Source organism: Rhinolophus sinicus, linkage group LG12, assembly GCF_036562045.2.
Source record: "Rhinolophus sinicus isolate RSC01 linkage group LG12, ASM3656204v1, whole genome shotgun sequence".
NCBI classification, from domain to species: domain Eukaryota; kingdom Metazoa; phylum Chordata; class Mammalia; order Chiroptera; family Rhinolophidae; genus Rhinolophus; species Rhinolophus sinicus.
Window position 1 is genome coordinate 22,600,362 of NC_133761.1, and position 14,429 is coordinate 22,614,790.

A 14,429-nucleotide genomic window follows, 5' to 3' on the forward strand; every position below is an offset into this window, starting at 1 on the left:
CTGTTTTCCCACTGACTTTGCTTTTCCCTTTACACATGCCATCATCCTCCACGGGAACCCCAGAGATTATAAGCAGAGAAAAATTCTGAACAGACCCTAGTACCCAGGAGTATTCTTATTTAACTACAGTATTGTTATTTAACCTGTCAAATGTGAAGTTAATTCCTTCTACAGAAAGCAAAGACTAGTTGAGAATAACTAGATATGTCAACCAGCTGAATGATCAACACAAAATTTGCTAAGTGATTAATACAACAGGCCTAGTTATATACATAATAAATTACAATATGCAGGTGTAGTTAGTGTTTGATTCTGTCTGTCATTACCCAGAATGGGAACCATTAGCATTTGCAATTGCCCACTGTTATATCCCTTGGATTCCACAGGCACTTTAAATAAAATAGGGGATGGCAAAGCAATAGCACAGGAAGAACCTGGGCCTTTTAATGATTTTGTGGTACAGAGCCATCTATCCACCCAGCTAGACCTACCTCCACATGATATGAGGGTGAAACAAGCTTTTCTCTCATTTGAGCCTCTGTACCTAGTTACAGCCTAACTAATAATGAAATCGGTACCTGGAAGTGGAATACAACAATAACAACACCTGAAATATGCAGCACTCATGTGAGAACTGGACAACAGACAATGAGGGAACAGCTACTGTACACTGAAGAGATGAAGAACTTTATCATGCTATCGCAAAACATGCGGTATAATGGTCATCCATAGAAATTTGGAAAGCTGGTAATGTGTTTCCTGAGTCTTAAGATCTAGGAAAAGTTGTTAGAAAATTTCAGAGAATTTGTTTATATTGGCTACTTATTGTTCCTTATTTTTGCAAGGTACTGGAGGGATGGAATGAAACTAAACAAGAATTAACCAGTTTGCAAGCAGATATAGAGCAGCTCTGCTAAGAGGAGCTTTCTGACTACTGACTATAGATATTGACAGAGTCCAGGAACTGGGGGCTTTGGAAGATTGGAAAAGTCAACTGCATCTACAGCTTAAATAGAAGAAGATAAATGTTCAAAGTGAACTGTCTTCTTTTTCTTTCTTTCTTTCTTTCTTTCTTTCTTTCTTTCTTTCTTTCTTTCTTTTTTTTTTTTTTTTAGCACCTCCTGTGTGTCTGCCATTGTGTTAGTTACCATGGAATAAGTGGTAGAACTACAACTTGAACTCTGGGGTGTTTTACATGGTCTTTACTCTTAAAATTTTTATTTTTTATTAAATTTATTGCAGTGATATTGGTTAATAAAATTATATAGGTTTCAAGTTACAATTCTATAATACATCATCCATATATTGCATTGTGTGTTAACCATCCAAAGTCAGTTGTCCTTCCATTACCTTATATTTGACCCCCTTTACCCTCTTCTACCTCCCTTCCTCCCTCCCTCACTCTCTGGTAACCACTAAACTGTTGTCTGTGTCTATGAGTTTTCGCTTGTTTGCTTGTTTCATTCCTTCGTTGCTTTCAGTTTTATAGTGAAGTCATATGGTTCTGACTTTTTCTGTTGGACTTATTTCACTTAGCATGATAATCTCAAGATCCATCCATGTTGTAGCAAATGACAATATTCCATCATTTTTATGGCTGAGTAATATTCCATTGTATATATGTACCATATATTCTTTATGCAGTCATCTGTCAAAGGACACGTCTGTTGTTCCCATGTCTTACACCGTGAATATGCTACAATGAAAAAGGGGGTACATATATCTTTACAGATAAATGTTTTCAGATCTTTTGGGGTTGAAAGCAGAAGAGGGTTCCAGAAGAGGGATTGCTGGGTCATATGATAATTCAGTTAATTATCTTTTAATTAAAATTTATTGGGATAACAATAATTATTAAAATTATGTAGGTTTCAAGTGTACATTTCTGTAATATATCATCTATATATCACACTGTGTGTTCACCAGCCATAGTCATTTCTCCTTCCAAACCATATATTTGACCCTGCATACCCTCATCTGTTGTCATGCAGCTGCCTGCCCATCTGTCCCCTCATGCCTACCCCTAAAAATAAAGAAGAGTCTGTGAGACTATTCCTTTCAGGGACATTGCTTCACCTTTATGCCATCTCCTTGTTTGGCCCCAAAGGATGGCTGGCTAGCCAATGATAGGTAAGATTCCTCAAGAGAGGAAGGACCTAAAACAGGCACAGTCATGTGGAGACCACCAGGAGAATTCACGGGGTTGATAGAGGTGGGCATAAACCCCCGTCTTCCCCCGTCTAAGGAGAGCTTCTGCCTCTGTGGCTATATTCCTTCCCACAACCTGCTTGGGAAGTGATTCTAGATGTGATAACATCAGTTCTCCATCTCAGTAAGTTTTCAGCATAAAGGTTATGAATTTGTAACAACTGGACAAACAGTAAACCAAGTTTCTATTTGGAAATGCTGAAAATTCTGCATGAAAAAGATGAAAATGACCTGAACTTTTCACCAACAATTCATGGCTACTGCATCATGACAATGCATGAGCTCACATGGCACTGTCTGTGAGGGAATTTTTAACCAGTAAACAAATAACTGTATTGGAACACCCTCCCTACTCACCTGATCTGGCCCCCAATGACTTCTTTCTCTACCCAAAGATAAAGGAAATATTGAAAGGGAGACATTTTCATGACATTCAGGACATCAAGTGTAATATGACTACAGCTCTGATGGCCATTCCAGCAAAAGAGTTCCAAAATAGCTTTGAAAGGTGGACTAGGCACTGACATCAGTGAATACCTTCCCAAGCGGAGTACTTTGAAGGTGACCTTAGTGATATTCAGAAATTAGATATGTAGCACTTTTTCTAGGATGAGTTGGAAAACTTAATTGTCAGACCTCATATTCTTTAAGAAACAATGTCTATGAGAAGTAACACATATCAACAACCAAGTATATAAAATGTAATGTAATAATTGCTGCAAGAAAAGCGTGTAGAAAATGGTATGAGAGTGTTCTAAGTGAAGAAGTTGAAGGGAAGAGCCTCTTTTTAGAATAAACAAAATAAAGAAAATCATGGAAAATATTTGTATAATAGGAAAAAACTAAAGATAAGACCAGAAATTAGCTGGGATGGATGAGAATATAAAGAGTCGAATATATCTTGGAATCTGGGAGTCTGGGCATCATATTTTAAGCCAGTGTGTCCCAACATGCAATCATGTTACACAGAAAATTTATGTTGAATATGCCAACTTTGTAATTTTAATGATTATTTATTTTAATGTGTATTATAAAAACATCATCACCACAAATGCTGCAATTTTGTGGATATTATTACTTATGATGACATTAAGTTGACTACTGCTATTGTAATTCACCTTATGTTCACACACTTTTAGACGTATTTCACACTTTCATTAATTAAACCATCCATCATAACATTTGGAAGTCATTACTAGATAATCTGTTACTGGATAATGAAGTGTTAATTTGTTATATAACCTGATCAATTCAACATTTTCAGATACTGATTACAATTTGGACATGAAAATTTTAATCTCTGACTAGGGTAATGGCAAATAAGTAGTTGACATGGGGGGAAAAACAAAGAAAAATGATTTACCATCTGCCAAAATAAATGAATATGGTGTATAGATTAATCTGAACATCCAGAAACAAAAAGAAACAAAGATCGTCAATCACTCATTCAGTTGGACACAGATGGCACATTTAAATGATCTAGCTCTTAAAATCAAAGCAAGGAAATTATGATAGTGACAAAGGAAGAGAAGTTACATAACTGACAGCAGCCTTGGAATTTTAAATACCAAGAAGTTTCAATAGCAAGAAGGTTCTACATCAAATATCCATGTGTAATGGGAACAGGAAGTAGGTTCCTGCAAGGATGAAAACTCGACATGCAGAAAAAGACTATTCCTCCAAATGACTGAATATTTTGTACAGAGAGGAGACTTATCTTAGCCATAATTTATTTAACTTAAAGTTTTGCTCATTTTTTTTTTCTATATTGGCTGCCTTTCTGAGATCTTACCTTCCCAATAAATTTCTTTATATTTGGACTGTACTAAAAATACAAACTGAGAAGTTCCTGGTTGCAACTGTGCTCTCAGATCTGTGAAAGCTTACAAATCTATCAGCCTTAAGGGAATAAAGCCATTTTATTTTAGGACTATGCAAAGCCAAATGAATATTAGGGGGAAAATAGAATCCTTTCTTAGAAACATAATCTTTGAAGTCTACAAATTTAAATACATATTTTAATTTACTACAATGATGGAGTAGTGATGTAATAAAATTATATATAATTGAATGTTCTCTGTATTCATGAAAATTAAACATCTGCAAATGAAATGTTTAATTTGGAATTTATTTCTACTGCAAGCAAACCTCTGTTGGGTTTCTGGATGAAGATGAACATATGAGACCATCACCACAGCAACCAAACCTGTAAATAATATTGTGTTAGTCACAGGGAACAAAATGTATGCTTTTTCAAATATTTCTGCCTTTACCCTTTGTCATAGCTCGTTTATGTGCTCATTTATGGGCAACTCTGACTTTAATATGGGAAAATTGTCCTCTTTGAATTAAAAATTATATATAAAGCTTTTTTTTCAAATATATGTCCAATTTTATTCCACAAGAAGCTACGTAGTGAACTTTGCTGATTATGATAGTTATTAACACTTTATTTGAGCCAGCAAATCTTCTATTGAGATGCAACTTGCTATATTGAAAAAATTACAGTCTTCAGAGTCAAGATAAATCTGGATTCTAATCACAATTTTGCCATGATGAAATTTTTCCTCCGTTTAGCATAAGAATAAAGATAGGACCACTTAGAGTTGTTGTGGAGAGTAGGGATAATGTATATAAAAAGCAGAGCACATATTAGACGTTCAATACACAATATATTTCATTATATTGATGAAATAGAAATATGCAGTATTTTTTAAAAGTACATGAAACATTTCAGTGATTGTTATGATTTTGTTACATTATTATGATATGTAATTTATAAGTTTTGACTTAAAATTCATTTTTGCTAGTTCTCTTTTAAACTTGGTCATCATTGCATCCTAAAAAAAGAAAACCTACTACCCTCTCCCTTTAGGTCATCCTTGTGGAGCAGTCAATCACAAGTCCTATCTCAGCAGAGGGAACATAGTTTAGGCTGAGCCTATCAAGGACCTCTTCTCATGGACCTCGTGCTGTATTCACTATGGATATACAAAACAAGCCAGCAGTTGGTACCTGAAAAGACCGTCTCCCATGGAATTGCCAGCATCAGAGGAGATGAGACTGGCATAGTTGGAAGCCATCTTGTCCATCTGGAAGAGAGAGCCTATGAATAAAATGAAACCAAGCATGAGCTAGCAGAGCAGAGATGGCGAGACACACAGTGCAGAGGATATTCGAGGCTCATAATAAGATTTTCCAATTACATTAGCCAATAAAAGACCAATTGCTTAGATTCACTTGAGTTGAATTTCTGTCACTCACAATAGAACATGATCATTTTTTTTCTAAAAGCTTTATTACTTTTATTTTGACATAGATTTTCAGTTAAATTGGAAATAATGTTTATAATGGTGCGAATTCAGGTAGGTACAAGGTAATTTCTTTATTTTTAAAAAAAAATACAATAGTTCAAAACCATTATTAAAAAGCCTCCACTGCTCTGACAACGTAAAAGGAAATTAATCTGAAGAAAATATGGTGGGTAGAATATGAAGGGAAAGGGGTGGAACACATCTTTTTTGTAAAAAAAATGAAAGAATAAATAACACAGAATTAATTCACATTTGTTATAACTGGAAGTCAACAAGTAAAAAAGTTGTTGACAGTTCTCTTGAATATTTTGATATTGATAACTTCATAGTTGCTAGGCATTGTGATTTAGAAAACATAACATTTCTCTGTACAGCATTCAGTCGACTGTTTCTAAGCAAAGATTTTGGGTCATTTCAATTACGATATTCCAGAATACATAGAGATATAAATAAAATCAATCCAAGTAGGCTTATTAAAATAACTGAAGTCATAAAATTGGTTACTTTTCCTAATGTTTTTCATCTTCTGTGACCTGAATCTCACTCTCAAGACTAAGTTTTTAAACCATTCTTTCTCAGGCCAGATTAGGCTGCGTGTCTGTGGAGCCAGCTTTCTAGATGGCCACCAATGGTCCTCATCTCCTGGGTATTCACATTTTTGAATAAGGCTGACACACCCACCCACGTTGAATAAGAGTGACTTAGGTAACCAATAAGATATTCAGAAATTGATGGTGTGTGACTTTCAGGGGTAAGTCAGAAAGACATTGATTCTTCCTCTTGCTCTCTCCTATGTCAGCCACTTTGGGGGATGCCAACCACTATATTGTAAGGAGACTCAAACAACCCTGTGAAGAGGTTAATGCCTCTGAGACCTCTTGCCAATAGCCACCATCAATTTTTCAGCCGTATGAGTAAATCGTCTTGGATGTGGGTCCTCCAGACCCCCTTAAGCTGTCAGATGACTCCAACCCTGTCCAACATTTTGACAATGAACCTGGATAGCCCTCATATTGTTCCCACAAAATGCATCAACCATTGTTAAAACAAATTTAACAGACCCTACTGTAATTAATACAAAGTTAATTCTAAAGTTATTCTAACATTAATCCATAATATTTTTATTTGCATGTTAAGGAAGAATGGTTTTTGTAGTTTAGTATGCAATCAAGTATGGATCCCAAAAGTACCATTGTCTAGACTAGACCAAATCGTTCATCTTCCTTCCAAGAGAGTCCTTTTGTTAAGATCCCATTGTCACTTTATATAGAACCATATTGTTAACTTATAGTGAGGTGTTGAATTTCACTTCTTGGAGACAAGGGTTGTAATAGCAAATCAAAGATCTAAGATATGTAGAGAGATACAATTTAGGAATTCTAGTCCCAAATCACCTGAAAGTTTCCTAGGTATCTACAGGGATGCTCAGTTTTTAAGATTTATGTAGGATAAAGTGGCCATCGAAGATACATTAGTGTGACATGTCAAAATGTCTTTTAATAACCTGCAATGTTGGTGTTCAATTTGAAGTTATTTTTAATTCAGAAATATTGGAGGAAGTTGCAGAAATCATGTAAGATGCTTTGTTTAATCTAAGGAACAGTGTGCCTTGGATGAGAACTCTAAGGATGTGAGGCAATCCACTCGTTGAATGAATTCAGTGGAAGCAAGAGTTGAAACCCATTGGTAACCCTGAATAGGTAAAACAAAACAAAACAAAACAAAAAACACTTTACAGTAATTCACAAAAACCTTGGGTAATTTCAATTTATTTTATATCAGTCGTAAAGCACAGAAAGATCCCAGGTAACACATTAGAAAAGATGATAAAAATTTATTGTGTACAAACACCATATGCCATTGTCTGATTGGTGTGGTTAGGAGGGAAAAAAACTGTTCGTAACTAGGAGGTGGGCAAAGGAGATTACTGGGTGTGTTTTCAATGAAATGCTTCTATGAAAGCTTGTCTTGTGGTCCCTCCAGGAATTATCTGGTTGCATCGAGTGTTCTCCTTTGATTGTCTTTCTATTGACAAGGCAATTCTGGAACTCTCTAGAGACAGAGTTAAATTGCAGAAAACTGGTAGTAACGCAAATGATTCACGTCTGTAGCAATTCAAATGCATTTTTTTCTGGTGGATATGCAATTGATTCCCATCCCACTAGAAAAGCAATATATTTTATTGCTCTATAGGCTAATATTAACCAGCCAGATGTGTAGGTAGGTAGATAGATAGGTAGATAGATGATAGATAGATAGATAGATAGATAGATAGATAGATAGATAGATAGCATTCTTGAAGACTATGTAAATATGCTTCAAATTCTCCTTTGAATAAATAAGTTAAATGAAACCTTGTACATGTTCATTTTTTTATTTTCATGAGAATCATGTTTTTTAACATTTTAAAAATTTAACAATATACTTTAAGCAGTCTTACTGAAAGTGCATTTTAGAATGGAGGTAATAAGAGCCTTGTCTTCATATATTTCTGTGATATCTCCACACATATTTATCTTGAACAAAATGTTGAGTGGAAAAAAATAACTCTTAGAAGGAGAGCAAAGTTTTTCCATATAGCTTTATTAAAATCGATGTTCTAAATGCTATTCAATAATAGATCATACATTTACATTCCTTTTACAAAAAAAATAATTTTTATCTTATTACACAGTCATTTTCCTTACTTTTTAAAAAAATTACCATTGTGAAGTTGTATTTTGAACAATTATATATGGTTCTTACTGTGTTTTACTTATTTTTTTCTATCTATATCATTTAGTATCAAATAGCCAAATTTTAAAGGAAGGTTACTGTATTCTAGAATAAAACAGGGAAGTTTTAAACAATCAAAAACTAAACCCAACTAATCAGGAATGCATTTGATTAGTAGCTTTGGGGACAAGTTTTTCTATGTTCCACATTCTTATAAGCCACCCTCCAGATTAGATCTTGAAAGGACTGTAATTGCACCAACTTCCAGTTAATACACTTACGATGTTCAAAGCAGTCCTCGAGTATAAACAATCTAAGCAGTAACAGGTTTGATTAACTTAGTGCTCTGATTTAATGAAGAACCCTACTTTAAAAAAATATACTTTATTCCTGCAAGGTATGCTAAGTTCCAGTTATTCCTTTGTCATTTGTTTTTTTATCCTCATAGCCTATATTTTACACCATTATTCATCTTCATTTGATGTTCCGAATGCTTTTCATAGAGACAAAAGAAAAAATATTTTAATACAATGGTTAGCATTATATTTGACAGACTGATGCAGTGATCTATGGAAATTACCTATGAGAATTTCATCATTATAAAAAACTAGGGCAAAATAGCTGAATTAACTTTCCCAGAGGAATGCTGACATTCTGCTTTGGATTGGTACAAATTGCTGTTACTACCAGCTTGCTTTGGGTGCGGGAGACCCTTGCTGTAACTCAGCTATGAATACATATGACTGGGGTATTTGAATATACCTTTGAAAATGAAAAGGCCCTGGTCATATAAAAAAACATATAAAAATAATTTTACTTCTTTTTTATTGAATATGCCCTTAACAAACACATTTCCATAATGTCTGTTTTTGGTGTTTTATAACAAAGTGCTCTCAAAATTCCTATGAAAAAGCTCTCAAAATTTCTATGTTTTTGAGAGCTTTAGGGGAGAAATTGGGAAGGAAAAGGAAACTCCTTTTGAGAACAGAATTAAAGATGGAAAAATAACTAAAATGCTTCTTTATCTTCTAAAACTCTGAAAATTAATATTATAATTATGTTAGCCACATTCTTCTACTTGCTTGAGAGAATGTTATAACCTTATCTCTCTACAACATGACAAATTAAGACTCATATTTTCATGAAGAAAAGCAATTTACATGCAAATAATGGTTCCAAAATATCAATCTCCTTTGCTACCCTCTCCTCGTAATTAAAGAGGTGACTGCTCCCTCTTCTGTACTCCTAACACTTTTTTATTTTATTTACTCTGACATTTCCATCCTCTCCCAAACTAAAAAGTCTTTGATAAAATGACTTCTGAGGCCTGAAGATAAACTTATCTCCTTACTTAGTTTATTTCCCACTGGGGCCTGAAAATTCCGTTTTAACCCTTCCCTAGACCATTTGATCTCCTGTATGTTTCCTGAGTGCACCCGGCTTATTCCCACCTCGTGGCCTTTGTACATGGTGTGTCCTAGGTCTGAAACACTCTCCTGGCCCTCGCTCAAAGATCCTCTCCTCCATGAAGCCTTCTCTGGCTTCACTGTCTAAAAGTGTCCTCTCTCCCTTTCCCCTCCTCCCCACACACACCTCAGCACTCATTACCTCCATTCCTTGCTTCGTTATTCTTCTTAGCACTTATTGTAATTTGTGATAATATATTTTATTCATTTGTCTTGCTAACGATCTGTGTCCTACCACTACACTAGAGGTGCCAAAGGGCAGGGTTTTTTGTCAGTTTTTGTCACATATGTTGCCCCAGTTCTTAGAATAACACCTGGCACATAGTAAGTGCCCAATAAATATTTATTCTATGAATGAGGACCACGGAAGCACTAAAATGTTATTACAAATAGTCTGGAAATCTGTATGTCCTCCTTGAATTTCCTGTGAACCAAATAACTAAAAATGCAACTATTGTCCCATGGGAAGTTTGTGAAATACTTTAATACTAAAATGCTGTTCTCGTAATGAAAAGTTTGGATGCTGGAATTTTCAAGCAGAAATTACACATTTAAATGTTTACAAAGACCAGGCATATAAATCAGCTGAGTGCCGTGGGCCAAGGGAGGACTGTGGATAACCAGAGAGCGTGTGTCTAAAATAAAGGAGGCAGAAGCTCTTCACTGTCACCAGTTACTTCTCATGAGGAACTTACTGCCAAGAGTTGCTAGACTGTCTCTTTCTTTGAAGGGAAGCAGAAATTTGAATTTTTATGTGAAATCTTTTAGTTCTTACAAGTTAGCAACTAATTCAACTGTGAGATATGCCTTTACAGCACTGTACAATACCCCATTCCTCCTCAGGTTTCTGTTCTATGTGCTATTATGTCTTGTCTCTCAGTAGATTTAGTTGAATGACGTAAACACTATAGAACCCAGTTAATAGCCTTTAGCATTTTCCATTAAAATCTAGAGCAAAGCCAAGCCAATCCTAAATAGCTGTTCCATGCTCCCTTTATCCTCTGTTCTGTCTAATTCTGCTTCAGTTTTCTAAGAATGTGGGTTACTTTCCACACAGAAAATACCTACCACACCATCCTGTAATGCACATGATGGAGAAAATAGGAAAACAAAAAAAGAAAGATCTCTTTATCATCTTCTCTCCTTCCATTATTTTGTCTTATATACTATATGGATAGGCATAGTACTTTCTGCTGGCCCTATCCTGGTATTTTATTATTAGCCAGTGTGTTAGTGTGTTTGGGCTGCTATAACAAAATACCACAGACTGGGTAGCATATAAACAGCAGAAATTCATTTCTCATAGTTCTGGAGGCTGGAAAGTCCAAGATCAAGTCTCCAACATAGTAATGTGAGGGTCCTCTTCCAGTACCTTTTCACAGTGTGCTCACCTGATAGAAAGAGTTAGAGAGCTCTCACACTGATCCCATTCATGAGGGTTCTGTTCTCATGACCTAAGCACCTTCCAAAGGCCCCACTTCCTATTATTATTATCTTTGGGGGTTAGGATTTCAACAGACGAATTTCAGGAGGACACAAACAGTCAGACCATAGCAACCAGCTTGGTGAATTACCTCTTGAGATCAAATTCATTTGAAAGAGCATGTGAAATCATTTTTAATAGTTGCTAGTGCAAACTGTATAGCCCTATACAAAATAGGTTATAATTTATACCAATGGCCTTTGCTTAAATAGTAGACTTATAGAAATAAGAATTCAGTCAGGAAATAGACTAGGAAAAATGATATTTTATATCAAAATCTAGGTTGTGGTAAGATTTATAATATGAAATCACTATTGGCCTACTAATTTTTGCTATAAGGATAATTGATATTTGTCGTGATTTTTTTTTTCTATTCTCGCTTTGAGATCTATGTTCTGGTCCCAACTAATTCTTCAGTATATAGATAAGACAATTGGTAGGGTCACAGCCTATGTCATTATCTATAGACGTAATTTATTACACCAAGTATGAATTGTTCGGAATACCGCAAAGAAAGCAAGAGAAGTTTTACAATGACATATTGACATTGGCCAAGGTGGAGTTGAAGGCCTATTACACCAGCCCATGCAGTGGAATTCTTAGTGATGGTTGGGATAACGATTCAGACTCTTTGTGAATAAATGATGCTCCTTTACGTTGATCCTAATGCAGTAAATATCAGGCCCCACAGATAATATAATTCTAAAGCAATCTCTTGTGGTTTGATTGTGACAATGAGGTAGAGGATGCAGTCACTCAGGGAGGCTCACTGCCAACAGTCTCAGCGGCAGTGTCACCTTAGTGAATGGACCGCAGCCCATGCTGATCCTGTGAAAGTGTTGGCAAATTAGTGGCCCATAGACCGAAACTGCCTCCACAGGTGTCTTATTTGACCTGCACGGTATTTGATTTTTCATGTTTGTAGTGGAATTCATTGCCGACATTGAAAAAGTGGGATATTTCTCATAACATTCTGGATTTTCCACTTCCTCAGACAAAGCATCAGATCTGGTCACCGGGGATCTGCATTCCTACAGGACAGAAACCCTCAGGAGCTGAGTGGAGGTTGCTTCCTTCATACTCAATCTGAGCTTTCTGGTTTGCCTCAGTCTCTACTACCTCTGGCTGACAACCTGCCTGCTAAGCCTTCCCATTCTCTGATTGGCCCCTGTAAAAACTGGCATTTGAGAGAATGGCTTAGAGTAAAAGTACTTAAACTGTTTGGTCTCTGGATTCCTTTACAATCTTAAAAAGTATTGAGTATCCCAAAGAGTTTTTTGTTTCTGTAGGTTATATCTATTGGTAATTTACCAAATGAGAAATTGAAACTAAGAAAACTGTATTATATCCATTGCCTATTAAAATAAATAACATCTTTTTTTATGAAAATTAACTATTTTCCAAAACAAACGAAAAAATAGCAAGTGGAGACGTATTATTTCACATTTTTACCAGTCTCTTTAATGTCTGGTTTAAAAGAAGACCTCATATCTGCTTTTTCATACAGTCTGTTCTCACTGATTGTTTCGATTGAAGTATATTCAGAAAATCTGCCATCACATACATACATAGGTAGAAAAAGGAGCAGCATTTTAGTAGACTTTTCAGATAATTTTGAATATTCTTCCTTGAAACTACACCAGAATTTAATTAGAAGTAGTTTCTTAAAACATTTGCAGCAATATAAAATCTGACACCAAATGAATAACTTTTCATACTCTGTTACTTTAAATCCATTGATATGTCCTGCATTTCAAATGGTTCTTTTACTCATGTATGATTTTGTAACATTGTTAGTTATTTAGAAAATATTGTTTCATTAAACTTTACAGATAATCCACAAGTTGACACATCCTATTACATTTTTTTAAAACCTTATATATTAGTATCATTACTAATCTCATTAGGAAAGTATAGCTGATGCCAGTTATCAAAAATTTTAATTTTCATTCCAAAGTACAATTTTCATCATTGGCATTAATCAAATGCTACCAGCTGTATTTCATGAAATAATGGTCCTATTTTGTTCATTTCAAAAGCATATCTGCAAAAAAACCTAAGTCTGAATATCCACCTTCACCTCTCAGTCTTTCTGTCAAGTAAAAATGGTGTTTGATGAAAAAAGCAGCTAATTTAGTTCGCGGCTCCAACAATTGCATAAGTGTTTTTCCTCAAGACAACCACTGTCCCTGAATATACTGCAAATTTGCTTTATTCACGCTTCCCATTTTGTCACTCAAAGACTTAATAAAATTAATACATTTTACTGCTTCATCAAGAACACCCTTAAGTGGAATTTTTTTTATTTTGTAGAAGTGCGTAAAAGTGCAGAACAGAGTGCAGCACTGCCTTGATTCCCACTAAGATACCAGTTTTCGCCACTTTTGTGTTTTTGTGTCTCAGCGTAAATATCATACAGTAAAACCATACATTTAAGAATATAAACCGCTTTACTTAAATTTTCTCATTTTAGCCTCATACGAAATCTGGTAGGTAAATATTCCCATTTTATGTGTGAACAAACGTGTTAAGTGGCTAGATGATTTTCCCAAGTCTTCCAGGGATTTATAGAGTCAGAATTCAAACCCAAGATTGTGTATATTATTTCATAATATACATAATACTTAATATTTTCATATTGAGTTTTTCAAACTCAATAATACTTGCTAAAATAAGTGTTGAAAATATATCTCAAATTTATTTTTTTAACCTAGACTCAGCCATCCAATTTCATTCCTTCTGCTTTGGGAACTATATTGTAGGAGAAACTTATATTACCATGGTGATTGGCTGCAACACAAATTTATGATTTCCAACCTCAGCTGGTCCTCCATTGAAGCACAAAAATCATTTAATTCAGCAAATTAGTTCGCCCTCTGTTCAACTGGGACAATGGATGCCATCTATGCCTCTGATCTTTATTTTCCATACTTTACCCTTTAACTACCTTTATACAATCACCTTTCTCCTTCCTTACAAATCTGTTCTGTTTTCTTCCACTTTAAAAACATCTCTCCGCCACTTTGCCTCTACCTCAGTTACCACCTCATTTTTCTCCTTCCGTTTACTACCATTCTCATTGAAAAGTAAATGGCACTCCTGGCTCAGTGTCCTCACCTATTGGTCACATCTAACCCAGAGCATTGGTTCTAGCAAAACTTCCTCAAGTAAATGAATGAATGAGTGAACTTCTACTTTTAGGCTCCCTAAAAATGTTTCTAGGCCTATCTTTCAGAGACGTGG

At 35.2% G+C, this 14,429-nt stretch overlaps 1 long non-coding RNA gene across 1 annotated transcript in view; it reads right to left on the reverse strand.

Moving 5' to 3' along the window:
- Positions 1-14,429, reverse strand: part of LOC109457602 (uncharacterized) — a 179,629-nt gene that overhangs the window by 13,229 nt on the left and 151,971 nt on the right. The window contains exon 5 of the long non-coding RNA XR_012490887.1: positions 5,224-5,314. This is a non-coding gene — a long non-coding RNA (uncharacterized LOC109457602). The remainder of the gene's footprint in view (positions 1-5,223; positions 5,315-14,429) is intronic.